A 27,665-nucleotide genomic window follows, 5' to 3' on the forward strand; every position below is an offset into this window, starting at 1 on the left:
GACTCTGGTACAAAAAAATTTAATTGGGCCAGTATCTCATTATTAGATAAGTGACCGTTTATTAGTTGGAAAAAATATTTAAGCAAAGCAATACCTCTACGTGTCTCTAGGGAGTGGTAATTGGTCATGCCTAATATATAAATCGATGGGTAAAGCCAAGGGTAACGTCCATAGAGCCGCGAGAATAAAAACCTTAAAAATTTTTTATGGACTCTTTCAATGCGTAATAATTTGCATACCTAATGAAGAAATTAGTGTTTACGTGCATACCTAATGAAGAAATTAGTGTTTTTGTGCATACCTAATAAAGAAATTAGTGTTTTTGTGCACACTCAATCAAGAAATTATAATTCATTATAAAAATATTTTGAGACGATGCTTTCTGTTGCTTCTTTCTTAACTATGTACCTAGTAAAAATACTATTTTATGACACTAAAATATCTCTAAGCATTACTTCTGGCGTCATGAAATGTACCACCGAATCAATGAATAAAAACTATATCTGGCGTAAAGACATTTGCATAGCCGTTTTTTTATGTCTATAACTGCCACAGATATTTCTAAGTCAACGCGGTTGTGCTATTTTAAAAACTCGCAAATCTCATGCCCTATGTTTATCAGAAATTTTCATTAAACTGTAAAAATGCTGTTGTTTGGGTCTTGTCTTTTTAATTTTTTCTAAAAACGTAATACCGATTAAATAGAGTGTTTAAATCTTGGAAAAGGCCGAGTAGTAAAGATCGTTACTTACAAATATTTATTTTAATACAAAATACTGAAATTCGCCGCTATCTTAAAGGAATCAAATGTCACCACAATAAATTACTAAAAATATCCCCAAACCCTTTTCCGCCTTTTACGAAATCATAGATTCTACCCATAAAATTCTTTAGAGTTAATTCGTCCAAAATTCCAATGAATCCATCAACTCAACGTGATGTGGAAAGTTCAATGAGTGGAAGCATATCGGTGTTAATATTCCACTGATTGTGCTTCATATGAGCGCCTGACAGCTTACAATACTTGACCGATAATGGGGTGATAATTCGGTTTGGCACAGGCTCAAGCGTGTGCCAATTTCAGGCGTTAACGCGGAGATTATATCACGTGATATTATGCATTATGGTATACGTGCATGGATATTAGAGTAATGCATATCCTTGGTTTATGCTTGTCGATTATTGAAAGGACAGCTTTGATCGGTGGGTCAAGTATTCTCGGGCCCCTGTCGAGCCTTATTGGCATTTCCGTATAAGAGATTTCCGTTGATTTATGTTAGAATTAAAGTTGTTTACCATAATATATTATTATGTGTACTGAACGGTTAACCTGAATATTGTCTCAAGAATAAGGAGCTAGCATGACAATAACCCACAAAATAATCATCTGAGATAAGTTTTAAATTGTTACGTAAAGCTAATTATGTTTCAAATTAAGAATAAAACTGTGATATCCTTAACTATTTTTAATAAATGTAAAAGCTCACCTTTAGATGGTTCTCGTAGTTTCTCGTAGAGTCTTTTAGGTTATCCATAGATATCGATAGATGTCTAGTGTTGGAGTATTACCAATGAAATAATAAATAAAGGGGGATCCTCAAGGTCGGAGTCCATATTATTTATTCCAACCGCCTGCCAATTTTTTACCACAATTAAAGTGCAAATTTTTTGTTGAAGCCGTAGTTTTATTCAATCAGACAGTTTGTGAGAAACCCCAGAAACACAACAAGACCGAAACTACATTACACTTTAAGGTTTTTATTTTTCTAACAAAAGATAAAATTTGGCATTTTCATGGTATCTTTTACCTATAACCTACCTGTAAAAATATTATTTCGCTCGTAACAACCTAAACGTACCCAACTACGTCAATTCCATGGTTTTGTAGTTTTTTTTACCCATTATCCAGATGTTATACATAATTTCCTAGCATAAAATAAACTGGGCTGGAGATTCTCATAACAAGATGAAACCAGTGGAGCAATACTTTAAAAATTCTTGCTGAAAATACTAATATGTATTCTACGGAATTCACGGTATCAAATATGCCTAGACAATACTAAAATTTTCGCGTATCCTTAAAACATGTACAATGTCTAAAGAAATACCAATTTATAAACACAATGATTATCAAATATAACTACTGTTCCACTGGTTGTTCAACTCCAGGAACTCGCCTAATTGTCGTATCTTGTGCCCAATTAGCAATAATGTCCCTTTTCGTCGCCAGCCCATTATCGCGAATTGTCTTTTTTTCCAGAAGGAACACTTATTTCCCAAATCCTTTAAACCCTTTGCATATACAGCTCCCCCAACAGGACCTATCTTCAGACGATGTTAATTAGGGATTTGGGGAACGAGTACTCTAACGGAGGCAACTGCAAATTACTGATAAATTGTCGAGACTTTTCTCCGCTGTTGAAAAAACGCGGGAGCTTTTTCAAACTATTCTAATTAAAGCTTTTTCTTACAGTTAGTTCTACAAAGTTAAGATAATTTTTTGGTTACTGTAAAGATTTTTTGCTCTGTATTTGTAAGAATAAGTTAATTTATAAAACACCCTGTCCAGATAACCTAGCGCTTAGATAAGTTCCTAATCGTTAAAATCTTAACATTTATTTATTCTTCAACATTTCATCCGTTCACTCTTGAATTCCTTGATTTCAATACTCTTTTACTCTTAATTGGGCTGCCAATAATGTGTTCTACTAGATGTTTGAAAGAAGTTTCACATAAAAGTACCCACTGAGAGCGGAACAAGACGTGCTTAGGAGCTACATCTGTTGTAGAACTGTGGTGTTCCTCATTTTCTATGTGTTGTATTTCGTATTTTGTTTTTTTTTTTTTTTTACTAAACAAGAGGTATAAATAAATGTTTTTATTCATACATATTAGTCAAATAATATGCCTGTTTTCTGTGTTACAAATCAAGGGGATCGATAGTATTCACGTTTAACTATTTATTTTTATTTTTTATTTATAAATTTTACAAATTACAGTTTTTTTGATTTTCTCAACTATCATACTAGGCTTCATATTATGTTAGTCGTACTGATTTCGATCATAATTAAGAACAAGGTAAATAATTTTTTTAGAGACCAAAAATAAAACAAAGGAAAATGACGTATTATGGAGAAAGAAACAAACAAACTACATATTTTTATATAAACCATAATAATAAATAAAGAAATACAAATAAAGCTTAAGCTGAATGATAAATCGAAAGGACACGGGTTCAAGTCCCGTTGGCGTCATGTATCTTTTATCAGGAGATTTTTCAATGTGGATGAGTGTTTCAGGCTAATAATTATTACTTGTAAAATAATTATTACCCTTTGTGCTATGCATAAAAAATCTTGTCTTAAACATTAGTTTACCAAAAAAAAAATAATTAATATTTGACAAGTTCTACTATCTTCACCAAAAAATGTATACAATTTGTCTCGACGCCATCTAGTGAGAGAGTTAGCACTTACAATGCCTTTCTAATATAAAATAAAGTTGGTTATTTATTTTTCGGAATAACTTTATTGAGTAAAACCTCAAATTGTAATATTTAAATATTGAAGACAATATTAGTGATTTTTAAACGAAAATCTGAAACAGAAAAATCAGAAAAGGAAACGGTCACATCTGGGACTCGAACCCAGGACCCTTGTCTTTCCGGGACAATGCTCTACCAACTGCGCTAATGGGACCCATTAGCGCAGTTGGTAGAGCATTGTCCCGGAAAGACAAGGGTCCTGGGTTCGAGTCCCAGATGTGACCGTTTCCTTTTCTGATTTTTCTGTTTCAGATTTTCGTTTAAAAATCACTAATATTGTCTTCAATATTTAAAGTTGGTTATTTCAGGTGAAAAAAATGTAACAAGCAGTAATGAAACACTAGTATATATTGAATTATTTCGCGGATAAGAGATAAGCCGCCATAGCTCAGTGGTCAGAGCTGTCGACCGGAAATCGAAAGGACACGGGTTCAAGTCCCGTTGGCGTCATGTATCTTTTATCAGGAGATTTTTCAATGTGGATGAGTATTTCAGGCTAATAATTATTGCTTGTAAAATAAATAAATAGTTCCTACACACCTAATGCAATCTCTCTTAAATCTGTAGTCTAATATTATTAGGAAATAATTTCGGCGTGGCATATAAGTATTGTATAATCTTCCTCTGGAGAGGGGGTCAGATTAATTAGGGGACTGCCGTGGAATATCATTTATTTGTATGGGATCTGTCACTTTGACATATGACAGCCGCGTAATTACGGTGCTCCGTTAATTTTTCTGATCAGGAGAGTTTCAAATATAGCCTGGCTAGCAGATCACGGCGCATATCGACGCCACGCCCACACTTATAACAAATCATCTTTTTAGGTGTGACAGGTCTGTATGAGATTGTATGGCGAGCAATATGGAGTTATATAAAACGCTTTGAACTTATGCCGTAATCTGTTACCCCTATTATCGGGTACCTACCAAGTGCATTATTTCAAATAATTTTATATTTATCATGTTTCATTTGCATATATCTAAAATATAGAATAATCTCATCTGTTCTGCAATTCTTCAAAATAAATTTATGCATTTTCTTCAATTCAACGAGAAAAAAATGTAGAGAAATTTATGTAAATTCTCCGAAGCAATTATGGGGGTGTCGTGAGTTAGCTTAATTTGAGAACTTCTCCCTGATTCTACTTCCACTGCAGAGCACTGCAAATAAATTCCTTCCGGAATTACATTTCCAAACCAAGGAACATAAGTTCCCTGTTCGTGTTATCGATCCAGACTTCCCTCATCTCTTTTACATAAAATAAAACTGGTTTTGACTTTTTGGCCCCTCAATGTTCGCAGTTAGCAATAATATGTTCTTAAAATAAAGTACCTATCAAAAATCCAGATAATGTTATTGAGAGCGGAACAAAGTGTGTATATAAGTTACATCTATTGTTCTACGCTTATGTATACGAGATTAATACAAATTGATAATATATTGAGATTGATAATATTTGATAAGTCAAAAATATTTCACCAATAAATGAAGATATCATATGTCTCGACGCCATCTAGTGAGAAATTTTGCACTAACAAAGCCTTTCCTACAAAAATAAAGTTGGTTGTTTACAGGTGGAAAAAATATAATAAGCAGTAATTGTTGATTGAGGTACTAGTTAGTACATATTGAATCATTTGGCGGTTTGGAAATAAGTCGAAATAGCTCAGTGGATACAGAGCACCTGACCGGACATCAGAAGGCACGGGTTCAATTCCCGTTGGCGGCATTTATTTTTTTACTCGGGAGATATTTTCAATTTGTATTAATATTTCGGGCGACCAATTATTGCTTATAATTATTGGTTAATACCATTTTGTAAAGTTTAGATTTTGAATGATGTTCATGATGGTATATCACAGGAAGAAACTGTGAGTTAGCCAGATTATTAAAATATGTCGTTATTTGCTTGTGCAGGGTTTTATACTCTCGATCTTCTAAATCAATAATCTTACCGTCACGTAGGTTGTCTAAAAATGTTACAGAGATTCTAAAAATTAACGATAATGAGTCTTCGCAAATAAAAATATAAACTCAATCATTTTTTTACAGTTATTGGAATTCAATCAAAACAAATTGGATATACTCCACCGTCAAAATAATGAATCAGACTTGACATGGATCTGTAGATTGGATACTCTGATGCCGTAGGGATGCAACATTTTGATATTTTTTAAAGTTTGCTCAGCGTGTTAATATTTTTTATTCGATTTAATTTTCAATTTTTTTTAAATCTTTAAGACATTTGATATAAACTTGTATATTGCTTGTCAGTACTGAACAGGTATTACCTATAGTTGTGTTCAATAAAATTGACTAAAATTGATTTTTTCGAAAAAAAGCATTTCTGGCAGACTGACTTGCCTACAACGGTGACGGGATAAATCATCACAATGATAATTCATCACATTTTTAAAAAGTTATATAAAGTCATGGAAAGTAATGAAACAAAAAGTTTATTAACTGGGTTAAGTAGGTTACGTTAGGATAGGTTAGGTTAAAAAAAATGTATCGTTTCTAATGACTTTATATCACTTTTTAAAAGTTTGCTGAACCGCCTACAACACACTTTTATATGATTGTCTCTTTTGTTGATCCATACCAATTTGAAGGAAAACTATCAACAATTATTTATTTATTTACTTTCGGGAAATCGACAGTTTATACAAGAAAAACAAATTATAGTTGCTAATAAGACAGCATAAAAAAATAAAAAATATTTAATTTTTCTTAAAATTATATAAAAACCAAAAATTGCTAGTGATGTAAGAAAAATATTTATTTTATGGAGCTTATTGTGGTGTAGTTAAAGGTGTCACATTAAGAAAAGATTATATATTGTAGATAATAAATATAAGACAGGATATGACACGATACAAATATATGACGGCCTCCGTGGTCGATGGGTAAGGCTCTCGACTACCAATTCGGAGGTCGCGAGTAAATTTTTTTAATTTGTGGTATTTTTACAACTTATTAACATAAAATAATAAATATATATTATATTTGCCGCACGTTCCAGAGTGGAAGATACTTTCAGTATCGCCCTGGTGCAATACTATCATTCAGAATTGAAGCGTTGCTTGAAATGACTAAAGCCATGTTTGGTGACCAAATCTCAATAGCCAGATCTTCCCCACCTTCCTCTTAGCCATCTCCTTACCCTCCCCAAAATTGTCTTTATGTTTTTGTAATTATTACATTGTCTATTCAAGTAAGAAAATTGTTTTCAGTTTGTTTTGCATTGATCTACTTCGGACAGGACGGAAGAGCGTGTGGAGCACGCAGGTACATTAAATGAATTTGGTAGTCGAAAATCTTTGATAAATTTTACCAGAAGTAAAGCGAAGTTGAGCTTACTTCCTGCAGTCCGACACGCCCACAGCATAATTCTATTGGTTTATCTCTTCAGTGATGAGAGATTATTCACCGTATATAGTACAGTGTGGCTACAAGCCCTGGTATCAGATTGCCTATGGCAAATAACAACGAATTAATTGCCGAGGAACTGAATATTATTCCTCCATGTTATAAAGCCGGATGGATCTTGTACATCTTGCTTTATTTATTGTTGCGAAAAATTAACAAACGGCGCGTTGAATTATTAATCTGAGAAAATTATTAATAACCTCCAATGTAAATCCCGCCTTTTTAATTGCGCATCATGTTCTTTGATAAACTGCGCAAGTTTCATTAGCTTCAGGCAAATAGCAGTAATGTTCGTTTTCGGCCTATTCCAACCGGGGCGTGAATTAATAACACCCGCTTTGGGTTTGAACTTTCCATACAATTGTTATGTATATCGAGATGGTTATATTTTAACGCGCCGTTTGGATGTATCTCTTTTGAGATTACATTTGCATAAATGTTAATGTTCGCGAAATGAAAACAACACACGGAGAAGCTTCGAGAAGTAGCGATGGGGACTTTGATATAAAATACAAAAGATTGGCCTTTGTTGCTGAATTTTTTTAAAAACCGATTCCTTTTATTCCTCATCTTTTCAAAAATATTTTCTTATCACAGTAGTTATGGCTAACTTTACACTAAGGGTTAGTGAACTAACTTACCACAGTAGTTTTGCTATTTTCACACTAGAGGTTAGTGGAATAACTTATCAAAATCATATTGTTACATGCTTGTATAGGTTATAATCGCCATTTAATTTATTTTTCACAAGAAACAGTGCCATATTAGATGTTTAGAATTATTAGGTATTTGAACAAAAATTATGGATAATTATATTATATGGTAGGATTCGTGAAGCTGATAGATATTATAAAATATCAGCCTCAGGATCATTGCCTTTCAAAAACAAATACTATGTAAAAATTAAAAAAAAAATTAACACAGACTATCGGAAATTAATCTTTCGAATGAAAACTGTTAGTGTTTGCAAATTATATGGAAGTGGGTGAGTATAATATCAAGTAAATCGAGTTCGAGCTGATTTTTTTTATGGTTCCAAGGAGTTCTGCTGTTAAGCGTAAACTTTCTCCAAAAGTAGTTAAATCTCTTTAGTTGCCAAAAATTGGAAAAAAAAAGCATTTTTTGGTTTTCTATGTGTCGAATATTCACCAGTTTCCACTTCAAGTTTGGACACCGGATATACCCGCTTATCAGAGGTCCACCTATCGTATTCCTTTTCATCGTTCATAGATAAGTCTTGAGACAAGCGTATGAAGCTTTTGGCGTTATTCTTGTAATTTATGGTGAGACCTTTCTCCTCTGCCGGATCGCCTTTAGTGTCGAGGTGCCCGGAAATGACCGGGGATACACGGGGGGGACCCGGAGACACGGCGGATAAAACTGCAGAGGGTCAAAGTTTTCTTAAGGGTTTTTCTCGCCGCTCTATGATGCCCCTTTCAATTTCCGATTCGGGAGACGGAATCGAATTTCTGAAAACTTTTTGGTCGTTTGTGGCAGTTTGAAAAGCTAGTTCCTGGTGCCAGCGTGAATGAAGCTTTGAGATAGAAAATTGTATAAAGTACATTTAGTTGAGTGGTTTCTACAATATTTTTTTATTTTCCATAAGATACATAAAAAAATATGTTACCGTGGGATTAAATGGCAAGAAATAAATGTAAAGATGAGTTTATATCTAGAAATAAAACAAAAAATAGCAATACTAAAATGTATTGCAACAAAAAGACGTGATAAAAAAATTAATTAAATAGAATCGTACTATTAAATCTCTCTGCCAAAGGGGTTGCATAGGTAAAATGATAAGGTGTTATACCAGTTGCGAAGTAGTAGGTTACGGTTCTTCACAGCAATTGTCCCAGTTTATATTTTATCCAAAAAATAATGCGGTAATCCATTACATAATAGCCTCGCACTGCTGATCTCCAAAAGGGTCCCTTTTAACCAATCAGGATCGGCAGATGTCATCCAATTCAATCAATCCAATAGTCAATGCTCCATATGCAAAAACTGATGCTCACAAAATTGGCGAATGTGTTCGTCGAACCTCAGCCACTGGTGATTAAAGAAGGCCACTGCTTCCAATGCAAATCAGAGATTTTTCCTCCCTCTCCAAGTCGAAATTCCAGGCTGTCAATTTGACCAATAGCAAAATGATAATGTGTAGGTACTTAAAGGACCTACACACCAAGACTTTAGATGCGATGTAAGTAAAGTGATGCACACACCTTGTTACAAATCTTATACGTAACAAATACTTTATTGTTACATCACGTTTGTATTGAGCTTTCTTTGGGCTGTGAGATTTCTTGATAAAAGTCATTTAAGAAACATATATCTGATTTGAATAGACCTCACCTTCCCTTTTCCCCATCTCCTTCCTCTCCCCACTACCTTCAGCTTTATAACATACCACAATTGGGGATGCCATAGTTTTACTGGTTCCAGCCGGTTGAGAGCAGCTAGGACTCTTGCGCGGTATTCACATACAACAAATAAAAAAATGTTACTTCAGGTTATAGGAAAGTTGGATTAGATTAGAAAGATTTCTTCATAGGTACCTATTATTATTTCATAAATATGGTAGCACAAAAAATCATTAACACGAGGTTGCACTTTAAAAAATCACGGATCGCTCTACTCCTAGAGAACGTGAAATGATTGGGCCAAATCAATTATTTTATTTACAAACTAAAACTGCGGAATTAAATCGTGTGAGGACTTTTGCACCACCTTATAAAGGTGTTCTTTAATATAACAGTTCACCGGAAGTATTGATAAATATGAGGCTATTAGCAAAAACATTACATTTAATTATTTTTAAACGCGAACTACCAATTTCAAGTACAAACAAATTGATCAAAGTCAAAATTATCTATGGCAAGTGCGCATGATTTAACCTGTTTTTATTTATATATAAACCACCTAACCATAACAATTGTATATTTAGGGCCAGTTGTTATATAATAAATCATCAACTTCCTATTCAAGTTTTGTTATTTATCAGGTTCGGCGAAACAGCTAGCCAAAAATGGAATTATAACAGAACTGTTGAAGTTCTGTGAAACAAATGGCCCTAACAATACATTTCTGACAAAAAAAATCTACAAAAATCCAAACCTGTATCTTACAATAACTCCATCTATCTTACCAATAATATTACCACACTTGCTAAGAGCATTTTAAACAAAGCTCTCCGTAAGAGCATTTGCTTACATCTAAATAGAGAGGAAGAACATTAAGCCTTTTCATATGGGGCAGAAAAGCTAACATAACTAACTGCAGTTTGTTAGAATTGCCTCAGAAATGTAAGGAAAGATTTCACCACGGAATATTCCAGATTGTTCTAGATATAATAGCAGTGGCTACCGACTACTTCCGACAATATCAGCGTAAAGTCATATTAACTGTTAGCCATTACATTGCATTGTTGGGAGAACAGAATTTTTAACGCTTATAGTAGATTCCGGGAATTTACCACAACTTTCCACTAACCCAGTTTCAATATTTTCGCATTCCAAGAATTTTAATTAACTTAGTTACTTTCCATTTATAATCAGTATAAATAATGTAGTTTTCAAGTGTTAATTGGCCTCGTGCTAATGTTTTTGTGACCCAAAAGACGGTTGGTATGACACACACATTGAAACACGTAAAAACCAACACACATGCGAGTCCATTATTTGTATTCTGTTTTGTTTTTATACTACTTCTCGTCTCGAAGACGTTATCCTGTACCACCACAATAATTTGTGAGGAGAAAGAACACGAATAAGAAGCAAGTTGGCAAGAATCTTACCATTTAGATCTTAAAATAATTTAAGCCTTAGGATTAATTTATTTATTTAATTATCCATTCCTTTTTTGGGGACTCTTACATAAGAATAGTTCAAATATACTTTTTTCTTCTTTTTATACGTAACTGAACTGCCTCGGCAACAATCTCTTGTGTTTAGCCACTCGAGTGCTCACGTCAACAACTGGAATATGAGTTGAGTCATTGACTTTCGACTTGGAAATTTCTCGCCCTCATTTAAAAAAATCATACCTTTGAATTTTTATATCAGACATATAAACTGAAAACAGTGCTATTTAGCCAATAAATTTACCTACATTTTATCATGCATCCTTTATTTTTAGGATTTATAAAAAATATATTAAAATACGTAAATGCTCGAATTATGCAAGTCAAAAATGGCATATTATGGCGTGCGATCACTCAAAACGTTTTGCAAACTCGGCATAGTACGCCGAAAATCACTCGAGTGGTTAGTTACTGATAAATTGAAGAATTCTATTAGAATTCTGGCCAATGAGGATTACATTTTATGGTAGTTAGTCCCAGAATTTTGCACCGAAATAAATTCCGACTTCTAGTGTTACGCAATGGAATCCGAAAATAAAGCATTAATTCGATTCTGAATTATTGTGGTTTCTCATCATGGTTATATATTGAGAGTTACTCTGAAACTATTTGTTCCAACCATTAATGGATTCTTTGTATTCATATTTGAACCAAAAACAATAAATTAACATTTTTGCTTTTCACTGAGTACTGAACAAGTTACATCTGAGCTCAGAAACTTTAATGTCTTACCTTTTAAACATACTAGGATTATATTTTGGACCTCTCGTATACAAATTCCTAATAATGCATATTGATTTTGTAGATAGATATACCACCAATATTATTCAAAACAACCCTTGCTTCCCCAAAAGGTGGTTTCGGTAATATAATGGTACTCTCAAACTAAACCTTAGCGATACCCAAAACAAAGCCTAATCAATTATTAAGGTTAATAATGTTAACATTATAACGATAGCTATGAGATATATCACTTCATTAGAGAAATTCTTACCCAAAGGAAACAAATGTGATGCGGGCATATTTGAAAAAATAAAGTACAAATAAACGGGACGATTTCACATCTGAAAAATTATCTTTTCTAAATTAAAACGGCCACCATCTTAAAATGGAGAGAAAACATACAAACAAATGAACAGACGACTATACTAATCTTGGCAACGATAAGCACACCACATTAAATAAAAATAAAATATTTTGAATAAACAAAAGCTATAGAGATAGCTGTACGTGGTTTTTTTTACAAATAAAAAATGAGAGATTTTATGAGAGACCTACCATCTAAAAATCAAACTAAAATCATACCAAAAGATTAAATTCAAAAGGTAAAGTTTAAGTTTAAAAGAGTCTGTTGAGCTTTTCTACCAATATCGGAAGGGCGAGAAAACTTGTCTCGAAATACTAATCGCAAACTCTTGTAACAAGTTTCGGAAACAGGTAATCCTAATTCCAATTTACATAACACGGGGCTAGAGTGCCATCAACACTTTACAGAAACACCTGGAAACATTTTACTTTGAAAGTTAGTTAGGTCGCCGTGATTGCCAGGGCAATCAGTGATCAGATTCCGTAGAGTTTTAGCTTTCATAAACATAATTGAAAAAGGGAATATCCTCGTTCTGAGCATACATACGAATTTTTTTTTCAAAATTTCAATGGAAGTAATCATTACTATGTTCTGTATAACAGAATAAGGAGAAAAAAATCTGACCAATTTTGTCATGTTCACAGATCGACTGGCAAATCGTTGATTCAGAAATACTAGCAGCGAATAGTAGCAAAATAATAATAAATAGAATAATAGCAGCAAAGGTCAAAATACAAAATACGGATATCATAAACATGCCATTTTAAGAGATATAGTTAGAACTTTGAAGGAAGGGGGAGTGGAGGATTTGTAATATATTATATATTATGATAAACCTTCCTTATACCAAGCTCCACTCACACAAGATAACACGCCGGCGTAACCCTCATATTTGAGTTAGGTATTACTTAAATATTTCTCCATGGAAAAGTTTTGTAAATAAATTTTTCAGCCACAAAAAAAACAATTTTTACAAAATATCTTATCTATTTTAATTTTCTTATTCCCTATGTTAGCTTTGAGAATGCTGAGTAGAGGGTCGATTAAAATAAAGAGGGGTGTGATGTTTGAACCTGATAATACCCATATAGGAGATGTGAAAGGAGAAAACACAAAAATTTGGTCCTATATTATTATTTTTTAAGAGAAAGACAAAGATTCCCGGGTTACGAATAATAACAATAATTTGAAAATTTACTATTATCAAGTAAGCGAAAAATATTGCTTGTGCCAAATAATTGAACTCACGAAGTCTGGGTGGGACCCAAACTCGAAGCCAAAATTTGAAAAATCATTTTCAAATGTTGGACAGACGCTTGACACTATCTGTCAGCGTCAAAGGGATGAATGACGCTTTTTCTTCGGAGCACCTTCCAATAAAATAGGAGTGGAACGAACACATAATTTTCACCAGACGCCTATGTCACAAGATTGTTAGGATTCAGTAAAGATAAGGGAATTTATAATACGGAAGACAATGCCCTGGAGGCATGGCTTTTGAATTTATCCAGAGCGACGGCCGGCATAGTCCAGTGGTAACGCATTGGACTGCCATTCCGAAGGTCGCGGGTTCGAACCCGGCGTGCGCAAATAAATTTTATTTGATTAATTTGTGTTATTTCACAATTAATTAATTAAAATAATATATAGTATATTTGCGGCACGTTCCAGAGTGGAAGATACTACCAGTATCGCCCTGGTGTAAGACCAGCATTCAGAATTGAAACGTTGCTCCAAATGGCTTTAGCCGTGTTTAGTGACTAGATCTGAATAGCCAGGTACTTCCCCACCTTCCTCTTTCCCTTCCCCACTTACCTTCAGCCTCACAACTTCCCCCAATTGGGGATGCCATAGTCTCACTGGCTCCAGACGGGAGCAGTTGGGACTCTTGTGAGGTATTCACTATAAAAAATAAAAAATAAAAAGATGGTAGGAATAATAATATAAAATGAAATATTAAAGTTCTGTATAGTGTAGTCAATATAGTTTTCTTATTGTGGAGTTATTATAAATAGAAAGAGGTTAACACACTTGTATCAGATTTATCGTTTCAATCCAAACCATTGTATTGTAAACAATATTATGAAAGCTTTACAAATTTTAATTTAATATTTCCCGAATGTTTCACAAGTTGCGAATAATCCGTGCATAAACCTTAAAAACTAATAAAACGATTTTCATTTCCCGGCTTTATATTGCCGACGTGTTGAGAATACTTATATCTCAAAATTGCCAAAAAACTTTCCTAATAATATTGTAATTTTGTCACGTCTTATTGTTATTTGTAGTTAACTCGGAACACAAAATGTGAAGTGTATAGCGTCCGTTAAATTTGAATAAGGAAATTTTATGTTTGATCATGTTGACTGAAATTTTAATTTTTTATAAAAATATTAATAATAATAATAATAATTAATATTGATTTGGTACTAATTTAAAGTCCGCATACATTCATTATTATGCGTTATACATACAAGTCCATACATAAAGTCAACATTCACACATTTTTTCATTATTGATTATGAATCATTCAGATTCGAACTTTAGGCGTTGGTTGAAATGACTTTATCCGCGTTCTGTGACTAGACCTGAAAAGCTAGATAATTTCCAACCTTACTCTTCCCCCTCTCTTCATCCTCGTCCGACTCCAGGCAGTTGGAATTCTTGGCTATAATTTTAAATCCATCGATGCATTAAATCTAATCATATATGAAAAACGTTTGATCCAATTATTCAGAAAGCTATTTTCATCATTGCTGTGAGCATCGACTTTGAACTGCTTAGATTAAGTTAATAGAATATTATTAATAGTACTGGAATGTAATTTCACAAGTCGACAATATATACATGGTGTTCAGAAAATAGTGGTACAAGCGGAAACTGGTGAATACTTCACATTTGGGATCGATTTTGCGTTAATTTTTTTTTTAATTGAGCTATCGTTTTCGAGTGAATCAACTCCGAAGTCAAAATTTTTTAGGTCAAATTTAAAAAAAAATGGTTACTACGGGGTTGCAATTTGACTGAGAATAGCGAAACTATAGCGGATTTAACAAAAATAATCATGGATGTTTTGAATCTTATGACGAGAAATAGCAGAGATGTCACCGACCCCTCCTCCCATCACTGAGGGCAGGAATGCTTCCCTATATCCTATGGAGTAATCAAATTAAGATAAGGCGTAGAAAAAAAACCTGACGTGATGATTCCAAATTTAGTCTTAAACAACTGATAAATGAAACTCATCAAACAGAAAAATTTAAAAATAAATTCCCCTGTAATCGATTTTTTCAGGTCGTCGTCATCTCATTTTATCAAATCTATTTTAAGGCATTTTTAATAAAATATTTCTTTAGAACCAGATCATCATAACTTTCCACCTTCGCTAAACTTCCGCCATGTCTGTTTACGACCCCGAACCCCCGGGGTAATACATTATTCCAGTTTATCCGCGACTGACAGCAAAGTAATAATGTAAATTGAGCATTCAGAAGACTATCTCGTTTCAATCTGAATTAAGTTCGTGTGGATGTGAAACGTCAAGAACGATACAATTATTATTGTTGTTTCATATCACTATTTACAGCCGTTTTTTTTTAATGCTGAAAGATTTGAAAATATTGAGAAGTGGATGAAAAAAGAGATTGTTGTCATGACAGTCATGTCTGATCTATCACTCTCTACTAATCTGTCTGCATCCTCGGAGATACCACAATCTGAATTTAGGTTATTGTAATTGAAACCTAATGAAGGGCGCCGCATTTTAAATTTATTGTAATGTAATTATTTGAATGCAATCTGGTAGTGACATAGTTTTTTCTGTGTTATAATGATTTTAGCTAATGCACGATGCCAAAATATCATTGGCTGCTTTTAAAATTTGACACAGGGAGCCTTTGTAAAATCTGGATTTCAAAGGGAGCCGCCAACGGAAAACTTTGGGTTTGAAAAAGCTTTTTTCACACATCTCTCAAATTTTTCCAGAACCGTTGAAGACTTATTAATGTAAGGCAAAAGAGTTCCATCTGCTCCGTATAGAGCCAGGGAGATTATGGCATCCGCATTTCGGTATACTATGAGACCGAAGGTAGTGGGGAGGGAAAGAAGTTGGGGAGGAGGAAGATGGGGAAGTTCATGGCTATTCCAGTCTGATCACAAAATAAGGCTAAAGTCATTTCAAGCAACGTTTCGATTCTGAATGGTAGTCTTTCACCTATTCTGAAAGCATCTAAATATACAATTTCAATTTAAATAAAAGTTAATATTTTTTTCTAATTACAGTAGTCGTTAGAATAACGAAAGTTTTTAATCACCATTTTAAATGTTATTACCTACTTATATATATTTGTATTTATTATATGCCCATATGGGCTTTTACAAACATGTACATAATAATTCAGTGGAACACAAATCAAAAATAAAATTTTCATTTAAAATAATACAGAACCCATCAAAAGAAAATATTATGCTAAACTTGATTGTAATTAATACTGAGATATGTTATTATAGCCTTCTTGTAACTATATTACGTTGCTTTAAACACGTCTATTTTGTCTTCTAAAGTGTTGCTAACTGCATACAATTAAGGTACAAGCGAGTATTAGGATAGTATAGAACTCAGTCATGATTATTGATGCAATTAAAAGGAATTTTTGATCTGGTAGTTCTAGTTGGTATGTTAAAGTTGATTAGACACAATAAATCAGGGCTGTTTATAATTACATTAATATTAAAAAAAAAGTCAAGTCTGAAACAAGTCATATATCGGAGTTTAATAATTTAATTTTTTTCATCAAGTGGTTGTAAATTATAGATTCTCGAAATTTCAATAACACAGAAGGTTACAGATTTGTTGCAATGCAATATATTCCAAAAATCTCCGTAAAACTAAATAACAATACATAAAATAAAACGGAAAATCTGTGAAAAAATGTTGGTAGGTAATTTGAAATGAAGTGGTAGTCGTTTACTGAGGATATTTGTCCGTCTCTCATCTCCAGAGGGCCATCCTGCGGGACTCTATCCAAGCAATAATGGCAGTGATGATTTATTGGATTGCCGTTTATATAACTCGGTTTTAACTTAATTTAAAATTGATTAGATTCAATAAATCGTGAAAAATTACTCATTTTGCAAGTTTCGTACACGTATGCGGCGGCGACTGCGATAAGTGCCTTGTGGAGCGGACGTGCTGCGGTTTTTGTTCATGTCCGACCCCAACATCCAGACTTACTTTATAATGTCAAACTTCCCCTGTAATAAATGGCCGGCAGACCCCTCGTGAGAATTTACATGCCCCGTGTAAAAAAACACCTTCAAGGGGATGTGTCCCATATAAATTATATCATAAAAGAGGTGTCGGATTAATCTCTCGTGCTTTGATACCAAAGATCAGAAGCCGAAGATTTTAAAGAACCTTATAGAATCTAGAAAGTGAATAGTGTTAAAGTAGAGTAATCCTTTTAGGACTTAAATATGTTGATGTTCGTGAAAAGGGGTTTATTTTGTGCTCGTTTTCCACCCTAATTATAGGGGGTTTGTACAATGAATCTTAGATAAGCCGGATGCTACCGTCTTGAATTTGAATACCATGATACCAAATTATCTGTAAGATTTAAATATTATGGAAGTTATCCAGGCTTAAAACATCTTGAACTCTGTTGAGTTCAATTTCTATATTTGACTTATGAGCAAAATAACGACTTCTGTGGAATAGGAAAGTGATTCTCGGTAGTGAAATTAACCTTTAATTAAAAATAATTTGTATCATTACTCAACTCTAAACTGGGAAACAAACACAATATCTCTGTCTTAACGGGACAACGTATACCATTCTCTTTTGAGAAATGGTCGAGTTACAAGACCGTTATCCTTTTTTTTTCTCTGGACTGTTCTGTTTCATGTTTTGTTTAGATTTATAAATATAATCTTCTTCAATGACATATTACATTGATTGTATAACCTTTGATATTTAGAGAAATAGTCAATGGGTATCCCTAATAAATAAAAATTGTATGTGTTTATCTAACTATGTTCCAAAAAAAAAATTTGAAATCATTCAAAAAGATAGCTCCCGAAAATAGGGGAAAAATTAGTAGCAAGATAATATTGTTGATTCTGAATAAAAATATGAGATTAACAAAAATGATCTGAAATAATTAAGTCCCAATGGTCGAGTGGTTAGAGAAGTTGACCCAGTAAAACCGAGATACTGAGTTGAATCACCAGTTAACCTCCAGTTATCTGTGTCTTGTTATGTATGTTTCATTCAGATTTATTAGTATTATCTTCTTCTTCAATAAAACTACCTTGGTTGTCATTGTATTTTTTTCCGAGAGTAAAAAAAACTGTGAAAATACCCTACAATCAAGTGTTACAATTATGGGAATTGGCAACGGGAACTAAATAAATTCGCTCTCAAGGGTAATCGTTTGAAGTCAACAGTCAAAATCTTTATATCTAATGAGATATTCTTTTTTAAACCAAATTTGAAATAAATCATACATGGATAGTATTGAAGACAGGAATACTAGAGCAGGACGTCTCTAATACAATTGCCACGTGTCGCTAGAGTTTGTGTGTTCATCGCTACTTGGTATTCTGCAGAGCTTTCAAACGAATTGACGCGCTGCCGATCTCCTTGGAGGTTTCTTTTCAAAAAACACAAACATGAAAGTATATCATAAAGCTTTATTATCTCGCTAATAGCCTTTTACGTGCTTGACACGTATTCCCTACCAGAACTGATGACATTATAACACTGAATGTTTTCTTTTGGGATTTTAGATTACATTGTCGTTTAGACGGGTTTAATGGCACTCTTATGGTGGACGTTTTACTACTTATAACTCTGTAACGTGTTCTATAACACAATAAAAGTTATAGTGCCCGTTATGGATAAATCAAAGTTTATATGTATTACTCTGTACGCTTTCGGTAGACAATATGGAAAGCATTATATTTTGGTTGGGTGGGTATATGCTTATTAAAATTATTAGTGAAATAGATTAATGTATTATTATTTTAATAGGATTTTCCGACTTGATGAACTTCATGCGTTTGAATGGTAAAATCCCTGACTCTGATTTTACTAGACCAAATATTTACATAATATTACGTGAGCTCGATTCCTCGGCTGGATACGTCTTTCATCACATCACACGCAACATTTTTCGCTTACAGTAATGAAGGTAAGAGATTTTCAAATATTGTTATCCGTAACGAGAATGTTTGACTTTATTTAAAAAATTGTATATTTATAGATATAATAATAATAATAATAATAATTGGATGACTTGTATAGCGCCGGTTTTGTGCAAAATCACCTCAAGGGCGCTGTACAAACTTATAATACATTTCTACAGTGATCTATGTTATTACTTAACTATTTATGGAGAAAATATACAGTACAATACTTACCTGGTAGGTCACTTCAGATTAAAACTTAATTAACATTATCTAATTGTTTATTGGCGAAATTTAGATACAAGATTTAGGACTCAATTGAAAAATTGAATGTAACTGGACTTTCTCTTAGGAATGGTATATTTAATCTAAGGGTACGACAGCTTAAAAAGGTAAGTTTTTAGTTTAGACCTGAATTCTGTTGGACTTGTTATGGATCTTAGTTCCGGAGGGAGTTTATTCCAAGCCTTCGGCCCAGATACACCGAAAGCGCGATCACCAAACTTAGTATTTGGCTTGCGCTTAGATTCAGTCTGCCTACAGCTGCTGATGTTGCTGATCTAAGAGTTGACTGCCTCAGACCAGTGTTTTCCGGGACGCATAGTTCAGAGATGTAGGGTAGGGCCATTTCATTGATGGATTTAAACACTAGACAAAGACTGAGTTTCTGTGGACTGCTACAAGCAGACGTCAGCATAACATTGAAAACTCCCCAATAACCATTTCTGGAAGTGACATCACTCCAAAAACGTGCATCAAATTACTGGGTGTCAATCTGGATGCTAATTTTTCCCTTAAAACTCAGGTGAACAGAACTGTAAGCACGGGGTTCTTTCAATTAAGGCAAATTAAAGCAGTGCGGAGAAACCTGCCAACAGAGGCGACTAAATTGCTAGTCAATTCCTATGTTGTTTCACGTCTAGATTATTGCAACGGAATATATGCAAGTCTCCCTAAATGTCAAATCAACAAATTACAATCCGTTTTCAACGCCGCGGCAAGGCTTATCACCGGAGTATCTAAATACTCCCACATTTCAGAGCATCTCAAAAATCTGCACTGGCTCAAATGTCCTGAAAGAATCCAGTTCAAGGTATGCTGGATGGTATTTAAGTCACTTAACGGAATGGCTCCGGCTTATTTATCAGAATTGTGTATTCCAGAAGATTCCAACTCCCGACAGTCAACCCTTAGGTCAGCAACGTCATCAGCTATCGGAAGGTTGAAGGAACCAAAGCGCACACCAGATACTAAGTTCGGTGAGCGTGCTTTTGCCGTGTCAGGACCTAAAGCCTGGAATGGACTGCCACATGATTTGAGAATGATCGCAGACTCGACAGAATTTAGGTCTAAACTTAAAACGCACCTTTTTAGACAGTCGTATCCATAATTTCAGAAACCTCCACTTTCACAGTTGACGGCAATTTAAATTTAAATTAACAAAATGTAAAAAATACTAAAAATAAAATAAAATAAATAAAAATAATAATTAAAAATAAATAAATAAAAATGATAACAACTAACAATTTGTAGGCTTTTAAGACAGTTAAAATACATTTAAATTAAAATAAAAACTATAGCAGACTTAAGATCATGCGACGACCAGTGTTTTTTGATATAGTCCTCTGCGTGCAGTTCTATCTTTTATAAGCATAAACTTTTTAATATAAGTGTGTTTGTTGGAAGTGACTTGCCAGGTAAGTATGTTTTGGTATCATTTCTAAATAACAAATGTAGATCCTAGGAAATAAATTGTACAGCGCCCTTGAGGTGATTTTTCACAAAAACGGCGCTCTACAAATTATCCAATTATTATTATTATTATTATTACTATCCAGCACAGTTTGTACTGGATTCTTTCAGGGCACTTGAGCCAGTGAAGGTTACTATATATCCCTAATTAGATCCAAATAGAAGTATCTACAACCTACATACTTCATACTTACACACGGAGAAAACTTACTGATATGAAATAGTTTTTATTTATTAAAAATCTGGTAACATTATTCATTTTTCTGTTACAAATGGATCTGCAGACTCCATTATAATATCTTTTGGGAAAATAACACGTGTTCTTGGTATATTCTGAATGACTAATATTCATTTCATTCTCCGTTCACCATCTTTCTTAGAGTTTTGTACTACCTAACAATGTGCACCAAATTGGGATGTCATAATCCCACTGGCTTCTGTAAATTAGACTTTGGGGTGGATAATAATTTTACCGATTCATCAAATGATAATAATGAAAAAAAAAATTAATAATTATAAATCTAAACGAATCATGAAACAGAACCAAACACAGAAAAATACAAAGGTAAAGATTTCAACTGGGAATCGACCCCAGGATCTCTGTCTTGCTGGGAAAACTCCTCCAACATTAATTATATTACATATTGGTATAACTTTCAAAATTTATTAAAATAAAATTCATTTGAATAAACATTTTAATATGAAATTTAAAAAAAATAATAATGTGCATACTGTACAAGAATCGCGAATAATAATGTGCATACTGTATAAGAATCTCGAATAATAATGTGCATACTGTATAATAATCATGAGTAATAATTTGAATACTGTACTAGAATCATGAATAATAATGTGCATACTTTACAAGAATCATGAAAAATAATGTGCATATTGTACAAGAATCATGAATAATAATGTGCAACCCATACAAAAATCATGAACAATAAGGTGCATACTGTACAAGAATCATGAATAATAATGGGCATACTGTACAAGAACTCAATCTTCCGGAACCAATGGGACTTCAGCATGCCCAAATTGGATATGTTATGAGGGTGGAGGGAGGAGAATGAGATGGGGAAGAGAAAGATCTAATCAGATCTGTTCACCGAACACGAAAATTGGTGGTCTTTCAACAGGGCGATACTGAGAGTATATAAATCTGCCTTGCGATGTTTAAAATATAGACATTTCCGAGAAGAAGGATTGAAGTATTTTAGAATCTAAGCCCCCCATCCGTCACAACAGGAGACCTAGTTTTTTCATACTTCTCAGTCGGCCTGTACCGTGAACTACAGGGTGGTCTAGCCACCAACAGATAGCCGCAATAAAATAAGACACAAATGTAAACATGCACCTAGATATCCTTAATACGCTATGTTCAAACTGTGTTTAATAGGTATAAACAAGAATTGAACACCGCAACTTATCATACAATCTTACGAATCACGCCCTTTTTAAATCATGAATGAAAATTCATAAATTTCAACAAGGGCGCTCTACAACTTATAATGATTTTCTTGTCTCTATCTTATTATTTACAAACAGATACAGAAAACATAGGTACCTACGCAGAAAAATTCTGGAAAATAGGCTCTGCAAATTTTTTTGAAAAATTGGGGAGTGTTTGCTGCTTCGGAAAACAGATTTCATTTTAATTATAATTCGTTTATTAGTATACTATTTTTTAATGAGTTAATTGTGAAATATTGCAAATTAATCATATAAAATAAAAATTTTACGCATGCTGAGATTTGAATCAAATGTGGAGCGAATGAACGAAAAAAGGAGTATAAGGAGAATATATTACGCGAATGTTAATGGTATAAGAAGTCGGGACGCCGGAAGAAGACATGGCACGATTAAGTGAACTAAATACTTTAGTCTGGCCATTTCAACAATCAAAATAACAAAAGAGTATGTATAATGTATATAACAAGACCGAGTTGTTTAGCGGTCCATCCTCTCTGCCTATCCTTGCCGAGAAACGGCATGATGGTGAGTTAGGCTAGGTACTGTTGTTTCTAAATGTATCAACCATTTCGCCTTCTGATATTCTCAAACTCAATAATATTTATAGCCATTATATTTTCTCCAAAAAAGACATCTTCGTAAAAAAAGATATCTTTCGGCGTCCAATATTTCTTAATCTCAAGCTAGTAGTTTATTGACTAGTATTTCTGTCTTTATTTTGACACTTCGTCTCAAAACAACTCAGAATACCATTATGATACTGTGAATAGCAGGGGCGGGGCCTTGTGTTACGAATTCCATTATGGTCCGTTGGCTCCGTGGCCAAGGGATCTATCCCCCGCTGCGAGTCTGAGGGTGCGGGTTCAGTCCCCCGCCGGCTATTATGTTAGATAAGACCTACCTACCGCACTAGCATTCCTTAATTCCTTAGATTACCTGCAACATACATGGAATAAACCATTGAAAACATTATGAAGGTCCTAGCTGCCCAGAGGCAGGGGGACTAACGCACTCTCTATTTTGATGTGTTGTAAAGTTGAAGGGAATGAGTAAAATGGGGAGAGTCAGAGGACGTTGAAGAAGTACCTGTTATTTCAGATTTCTCCAATGAACACGGCTAAAGCCTTTTTTTATTTGTTTAAAACACCGCACAAGAGTGCTAAATGCCTAAAGCCTGTGGGACTATGTCATCGCCATTGAAATTTTATTGTGATGCTGAAAGAGAAGATGTTGCGGTGGAAGAAAGGAGAAAAGAAAATATAGAATAAATAAGAAAACAAGAAATGCAATGTGGTCGTGTTTCACGAAACAAATATTTGGCCAATCGGGCCTTAAATATCCAATACAAGTCTTGGTTTCACCACGATTACTACTAATAAAAATGGGATGGAAATCTATGATGTCTGGCTAGTGTAAGTGAGACAGAGCGCTTGATAAATGGAACATTTTTTCCATTCATATTTGTATGGAAAGCACCTCTAGTTTTCTCCTTTTTCTGTGGCAAAAGGAAAGTTGGAAAGTAGATACTTGGCAATTTATATATTCTCACTTAATAAGGCTAAAGTAATTTCAGACATGTTTTCGATTATTAATAATGTAATACTTTTCCTAGCGAGTTTTCAAACGACATTATTTGATCTTAGTTTTTAATTTTTCTTTTGGTGCCTTTTTCTACCGGAGGTTGATTATCATCATTACAATCTTCACCCTATAAGCTACAACGCGAACAACTCTGCGGAACTGCAGTCGTACCAGTTACGAAGAATACGTGTTACGGGTTATCTCATCGACTTAAGATGAAAAAAAGGACGTGTTCTATTTGGGATCCGATTCCCACAGTTTAACATGTAAGGCATTATTTGACATTATGTCGTCTGTCATTGTTTCATGTAACTATATTTTTGGTAAATGTTGCTTGTCAATATCGATTTATATTTAAAATATCTATAAAAAAAAATTTAAGACATGTATTTATTACTGATTGGGAACGTTCAGTAATAATCGTTTTTTATGAAATTTGCACTATGTTTGATGATTTGTTGACGCCGGTGAAGGCAAATGACTGGTGCTTTCATGCGATTTATGGTTATGTTCAATATGTTGCCATTTTTTGACGATTTAGCACCGTCTAAAATATTATTTCTTTTATAATGGCAACTATATATGGCATCGTAAGCAAGAAAACAATGATCGTATAAGTAAAGCAACGATTTTTCATATTAAGGGTCCTGATATAGTTTTTATAATACGGAGATCGGTATCACAAAAGCAACGTATAAAACGCCCATTAGTTACGAATTTCATGCAAAACCCAGATATCCAGAATATCAAAATTAGTTATTTACGCAGTAAAAATGAAGAAAAAAAACATTTTTTTTTTCTAAATAAGCTAGCTTTTTGAAAACAAAACTTCCACAATTTACCGTAGGTCAAATTTACACCAAACTAAAAAATAAAAGCGCGGCTAAAAATATTTTAATTATAAATAAATCACCATTAATCATTTTCCTACCGCAGGCGGTCAATTAGCCCTGATTTATATCTCAATTTTATTGGCACGGAGCAATTTAACTGATGAATGTTTAAAATATTCCATCACTGGTCTGTGGTCGAGCCTTTAGCGGGGGCTACCTACACTGTTACAGCCTACATACCTACCTTTACCTTCTTCGCTCGGGACAGCTATTAAGACATAATCGCTTGGGTTAAATATTGTCTTCTGCATCGGGCTTTATATCAGGGATGGGATCAAAGTAACTATATTTTGTTGGCAATATCGGAAAGATGTAATTTTCAGTCGAACATATTTCAATTTTGTTTTTGTTTAGTAGTTAAGATTTCTATAAATGTATGCGATGGTGTAGTGATTATTGATATTCTTTATATGCATTTCACACAACAAGTATTTTGGATTAAATTTGATGAAATATGATTTAAGATTTTCACGGCAAGTATTTTTGTTTTTGGGGTGTTATGCCGTGTTGCGCAAACTCCTTCTATAGCCAACGTTTCGGACAGCATTAAATTTGATGAGTTTAACTCTAGAAGTATTCTATATTTTTTTCCTATATGAATGTACACACTCACACACCGTACTAATTAGATTCTTATACGCCGGTTGAATTCTGGTAAACAAAAACTAGGTTAGATTGGTTACAGATGTAACTATTTAACCTAGTTTTTGTTTCATCACTTTTAATAATTTTATATCACTTTTAAAAGGTGTGTTGAATTATCATTTTGAGGAGTTATCATGGAACCAATTCTGGTATTTTTAAGTCTGGTTTAAGGCCGTCTTAAATTTTTCAGTGTTCCACCTTACGCACCGCGTCCTATTTACATTGTTTTTATAAGTAATAGGATAGTAACAATTATTTTACAAGCAATAATTTTTAGCCTGAAACACTCATCCACATTGAAAAATCTCCTGATAAAAGATACATGACGCCAACGGCACTTGAACCCGTGTCCTTTCGATTTCCGGTCGACAGCTCTGACCACTGAGCTATGGCGGCTTATCTCTTATCCGCGAAATAATTCAATATATACTAGTGTTTCATTCAACAATTACTGCTTGTTACATTTTTTCACCTGAAAACAACCAACTTTATTTCATATGAGAAAGGCATTGTAAGTGCTAACTCTCTCACTAGATGGCGTCGAGACAAATTGTCTACATTTTTTGGTGAAGATACTAGAACTTGACAAATACTAATTATTATTTTTTGGTAAACTAATGTTTAAGACAAGATTTTTTATGCATAGCACAAAGGGTAACAATTATTTTAATTTCAATTTTCATTAAAGCACCCATTTAAAATGTGCAACCCTACACAACGTATTAGGATATCCAATATCTCCGATCACTCTACCTGAAGTTACGCGATAAATCATCGGCATACCTTTCAAGCCCCGTAGGTACTCTACGGGGGCCCATCGACTGTTGCAAAGCCAAAAGGGCAGTATTCCTGATGAAGTTACAACCACCTCACATTATCTATCCTAACTGCCACCACACTTGTCACATTTAACCTCTTTATTAAGAAAGCCTAATTTCCTACTCAGTATGCAGCCCCAGTCTTGTAAATTTGTAAAAGGTTGGGGTAAGTTGTGTGATGCAGGTTGCATTCGCAATTGGTAGGAACATAATATCAACTAACTATCTAACCATTACGCCCTTTCCGAGCAAAGGTAGGCATAGGATGAACCGCCAAACTCGCTTCATTCACATTCATACATCTTTTCTGCTATTCTAAATCTTGATGTATTCGGTATACTTGGTCGTGCAATGTCTTCCTCGGTCGTCTACTTGCCCAAACCATCTTAATCTCATTACCATTGCGCTTGCATTATTTGTTGCGAATGTTTAAATTTTTTCTAAAAATTCAATCAATGTAGGATGATTATTGGTTTTAAATATTCAAATATTTCAAGGATCTCATTCCTTTCAGTATATTGTACTCTCAATATTAACCGGCCTTGAAGAAAAAAAAAACTTTGAAATGAAACTTTGTAAGACCAAAAAGAAAAATCTAACACATTCACGATAAGTAAATTCTTGACCAAAAAGTAACATTTATAGTTTTATAATATTTTTTACAATTTTTTTCACCAAGTGGACGGAAGCAATTTTGGATCAAAAGTCCTGAGCGAAATTGCTCCTGAATTTGATACTTCTTTTAATACGTTGTTCAGTGCAATCACATTTACATAAAATAACTACCGAAATGTGAATTGTGGCATGTATAAAAAATATATATATATATATATATATATATTGGCCTCCGTTGTCGGGGGGTAAGCTTTCCTTTGACGCAAAGTTTGTACATGATTTTGACTTAATTTTCAGTAAGCCCGTCGTCCAACTGGGTCAGTGTCGGCAAGCAATCGACATATAAACCGAAGACACTGTGTGGAAAAGTAAAGTTGCAACGGTTTTCTGAGTAGCTGTTGTGTGAATTTTCTACGCAAGGTCTTCGGTTTACGACAATTGCATACAGATACCGATGAAGTGGGACGACGGCTTAAGTCAAAGCCTAATGCCAAATAACTATTTTTATTAATCTTTACAACGAATCGGTGTTCATTATCAATATCAAAAAAATATGCTTTAGATAAATTGAAGGTTTTCCTATCGTTCGCTTGAGTAGAATACAAATAAATAAATAAAAAAATAATCAATAAAAAATATAAATGTAAAAAAATAAATTTTTTTTTCAATATAAATATATGAAAGCATAAAGGAAACAACTTTAAAAACTACAGTATTATAGGTAAGATTATCTGTGACAGTTTCACGAGATTAACTTTTTTGCTTTCTTATAATTTTTTTA

This window comes from Hesperophylax consimilis, chromosome 14 (genome assembly GCF_061612785.1).
Source record: "Hesperophylax consimilis isolate HC1 chromosome 14, BYU_Hcon_1.0, whole genome shotgun sequence".
NCBI classification, from domain to species: Eukaryota; Metazoa; Arthropoda; class Insecta; order Trichoptera; family Limnephilidae; genus Hesperophylax; species Hesperophylax consimilis.